Raw genomic sequence first — 5,000 nt, 5'->3', positions numbered from 1 at the left:
TTTCTCTTTTCGACACACACACACACACACACACACACGCACACTCACTTTGATTTTTGCAGTTATAGGCACATAAACAAACACATGTAGAAGAGCTGCTACTTTTAGTTGTTTCTCTCTCTTGTTCTCCTCCATCATCCAACAAACAGTAATGAGTGGAAACATGGGATTGACTACAGAGGCATTCCTCAGCAAAATTAGACTAGTACACATTCAAACACTTTGTCATAAACACATACACATTCACACAATAATGATATTTCACAGACACATACACACAGACACATGCTATTTTGTGCAAAAAAGTTTCTCTCTCAAAGAGGAACACTAATTGAAACATTCTCCCCATGGCCCAGACGTGCATGCACACACACACACACACACACACACACACACACACACACACACACACACACACACACACACACACACACACAGAGAGAGAGACACATACTGTACACACACACACACTCTTAAACAACACAGGGCATCTGATGGATCCCTTACTGGCTGACGCTAATGTGTCTGGGTGCTCGGCGGTTATAAACATGAGAGGCATTAGTGGGATGCTCATGTCAGGCAGGTAGTAATTACCGCTGCCTGCTCTCAGCCTCACTTACCGGGCACTGCAGCTAATGCTAACGCTGCAGCTGCAGCCAGCTCCCAGGGGGGACCAGCTCCCCCACAGACCACAGCTCTTTAACAGCTTCACAGCTCCCCTTTAGCCCTGGACCACAGCATCCTCACGCCCGACTGGGCTTTCATGCTACGCCATTGTTAGCTGGGTTTCAGTATCCTCTCACCCAACTGGGCTTTCATGCTACGCTAACTGTAGTGTTGACTGGCCGTAGCAAGTATGCTAAATCATTGCTAGCACTGGGTTTCAGTATCCTCTCACCCAACTGGGCTTTCATGCTACGCTAACTGTAGTGTGTACTGGTCCTAGCGTTGCTAAGCCATTGTTAGACAGTCTTGTATAAAATCTTGAATGCAAATACTGCATTAGTTGGAGCTCAGCCACGCGGAGCTACAGTTGTGACATAGAGCGTGATCCCCCGTGGGAGGCAGTCGGCTGCGGTCCACTTGTGCGTGCTGAGTCTCGGTCTGTTGCACTCCCTGCGCGGTAAGCAGGTGAGCCAGAGACTACAGGGGTGGTTTCGCTGACATGGGCACTTAAGGAGCAGCCGTCCCCACACCCACCTCCACACCTCCGCCCCAACGCTCCACCACCACAACCACCATCTGTGCTACCGGGGCTGACTCACGCATGCCACCCACGCACCCTGCACGGGGTGCAGTTCTCCATACACTACCCAGACACACACACACACACACACACACACACACATACATGGCACTGGGAGTACTCCCTAGTCCCTATCCAGACAGACAGACACACACACACACACACACACACACACACACACACACACACACAGACACTCACTTACACATACATGTAAGTACTCCCTGGAACCCCAGTCACACACACAACACAGAGATACAGTATGCACAAGCACACATGCTCACTTTTGTGCTATACACACTCACACTCTCTCTCACACACACACACCGATTCAGACATGGGTGGGATATGGCAGAAATAATGAGGGCAAGTCTGAGAGTAAGGGAAAGGTCACAAGCAGATGGGATAGAGAGAAAGAGAAGGAGAAGGAAGGAGAGAAAAAGCAGATGAAAGAGGATGGAAGAGGTGAAGTGGGGGTTCACTGAGGTGAGGACACTCACCATGAGGCTAGGACTCACTCATAGCTTCAGGTAGAGAAGGCTAAACGTAAAACAGACACTTGGCTTTCACAGTGAGTTGTTCACTGGAACACATTTGCTATGATAAACACATATGGGGGTAGGGGCACAACAAACAATAATCCAGTCAACATACATGGAGAAGAGATGACGCATGTATTCTGCTGTGAGAATGTGGCCAAATGGGACAAACAAACACTCACATCAAAACAAAACAAAACTGGATCTGTCAGAGCCAAAATGACAAAACAAGGGCCTGGCATCACCTCAACTTTCCGAGGATTCCAACAGAGAACATTGAAAAAGATGAGCAGACTGTCAACATAAATACAAGCGCACACTTAAACACACACATACAGGAGGCACACGCAGACAACATCAATATGCAAACCATTAGATCCCATCAAATGTCTGTTTTTATTTCCAGTTTTCTAACTTTTCAGTTCTTTAGAGACGGGAGGAAGGGTGTGCTTATTGCATTGGCTTTATTTTATTGTATTGTATTGTTAACCAGAATAGCATTACCTTTTGAGAGCAGTATTTTCTAAAGAGGTGGCTTGATCTTTTAGCACTTACTAGATGAAATATGTACACTCAACGAGTGCCCAGCACCTCAAAGTGCCTGTGGACTGTGTCAAGTGTCTTTGAGAACCCATGTATAAAGATGTTAAGCTTTGGTTTTGTTCAGAGTTTTTGCCTTATCAGTTGTTGTTGCTTGTTCCATGTTTAGTGTTTGTTTCCGTATTTCATGTTCGCTGTGTGTGTTAACTTCACGCTGGCGTTGTACTGTATGTCTAACATTGAGAGGTGCTAGCGTGAAGCTTGCACTGAAAGTGTGTGAAGAAGATGTGTCCCTCAAGGGAAACTCTATCCAGGTCATAGGTCGACTCCTCATCTTTGTGACATCACCACTGCGTTTGACTCACAGTCGCACTGTAAAACCACCATGTAGCGTACGACCCAAAAGGGGTCCATGTCGGTCCTGGAGGACCCACAGGAGAATAACGAGCAGCTTACCTTCCGACAGACTGTCTGGCTGTGCCCACTTTTGTTACTCACCTCCCTGCACACCAAATCCTCTGTATGATACAATCACTACCTTTAGTTTTACCATGCTGTACGTATGTATATGAGAGTGATGCTCAGAGGACTAAGGATTAAATATATGGAGATGTCTGACTATAGGAAGAGAAAGCCGTGCATTACGATGTCTGCATTGAGAGAAGGCCAGATGGGTGATCTTCAGGTGTCAAGTAGACAGAATAAAGGGAACTGGGGAGCATTGTCACAAACTCTCTCCCCTGCCATTCAATCCTACACATTAACAAATGGTGAATGTTAACTGTACCTATGTTATAATGTACAATGCATTGTGTAAATGTGAATTTCTTAGAGTTGAAAAATGAAAATACATGTACACTTACGGAAATGAAGAATGAAGAAAAAAACAAACAAAAATATTTACAGATTAGTAATCTAATAGAAATAAAGCCAAATAGAATTGCACTTGGTGTTGGTTTCTTTCATTCGTTGTTGCTAACATCTGCATATGCTAGATGCTGCATATGTCAGATAAAAAAAAAACATCATTAGGCACTGAAGTTTACATTTTTACTGTTTTGAAGTGTATCTTTTGCAATGCATCTTGACAAATACACATAAACACACACTCATACACACACTCACATATTGCCTTTCTCGGTTGGAGTAAAATCTTGTATTATGACTGTAAGCTGTATGTCAATGGGGCTGCCAGCACCACTGTGTGCTGTGTGTGCTTGCATTCATCAGTGGGCTCTTCAAACAGACTCCAACTCAACAGCACACAGAACACACAGAAGAAAGCCTTTAGAACCTTCTATTATGGCCTCAGTCTTTGGTTTCCACATGCTGAACATTTTACAAGACTGCATTCCAAACAATAACACCACCAGCCACATTTGCCTTGCCCTGGGTCCACATGCTCTACAGCTGCGGTGCATGCTGTTTTCTGTTCAGGCTTTGCAGAGTGATGCTGAGCTAGATTTTCTTTGACTCGACAATTTTTCCTCTTTCGCACAATTTCATGTTTGTGATCTGCAGTTGACTTAGTCAGGGCATCCTGTTGCTATTTTTGAGTCTGAAACGATTGAACTGAACCCCATTCCGTGCACAGGATCCATATGTGAGCGAGGGCTGGTTTCTTGTAATGGACGATTGGAGGGTTTGTGCTGCCCTTGTACTTTCTCATTGCCAAGCCTGGGATAATGGCTGCTGGACTCGTCTCACACACCCACTCCACAATAAATGTGGTTTGGACCCTCAGAGAAAACGGTCCTCACAGAACAAGATCTGGATCGGTTTTGCCAACAGAATCCAAAACAATTCCATTAGGAGCTCGTGAAAACAAACACAACTGGTACCGTCCTGACATGGCGCCGTCCACCCAACAAAAACACTGGATGCGTTCCTGAACAGATATGGCTGACTAAAACATGTCATGGAAAGAAATACAAAACAACAAACTATTGTCACGGGGCATTTCCATTACATAATAGTAGTATTAAATTGACCCTAGGGTAGATAAATATTTATTTTTTTCATAAAAACCAAAGGCAAAGTTTACTGTGATGCAGGGTTTTGGCACCTAAATTCTATTATTTTGCAGATATACACAAAGTGGCAGAAGAAAATGTAAATTTTCCTGTCACTAGCAAACCACAATATGAACCCCAAGGCTGAATTAAAACAAACAAAAAAAACAAGATGCAAATACGCTTGTGTTTTGGTGCCATTACTTGTCAATCATCTCTTTACTTCAAAGAAAAAGAGGAAAAATGTATCCGCAACTGGCAGTGATCAGGATCCAAGCATACGCTCCAAGGTAGAAGTTTGAAGACAGCAAGAAGTTTGGGACCAGATATAAACACACCAAACATAGGTTGTTCAAGCATATACATGTAGGTGGACGCATCTGTTAAGGTATTAATATGTAAGGAATGTGAGCTCTGTATATGCATGAATTTCAGCAAAGTTGCGACACAGTGAAGTTTTCCACAGAAAACAAATGGTCACCACTTCCATTCTGATGTCTGATGTTCTGATGAGGAATTCTGGCGGGCTGTGCCGTAAACTGTTTCAAATTGATTAGGAATGGGCCAAAACGTATGGACAATAAAGAGGAGGGGGAGCACTGATACCACAGACGCTCAGGCTAGCCAGCGCCTGCCAAACCACGAGAAAAACACAAGCACATG

The sequence above is a fragment of the Sardina pilchardus genome, chromosome 3 (genome assembly GCF_963854185.1).
Source record: "Sardina pilchardus chromosome 3, fSarPil1.1, whole genome shotgun sequence".
NCBI classification, from domain to species: domain Eukaryota; kingdom Metazoa; phylum Chordata; class Actinopteri; order Clupeiformes; family Clupeidae; genus Sardina; species Sardina pilchardus.
Note: the sequence above shows the minus strand (reverse complement) of the source record.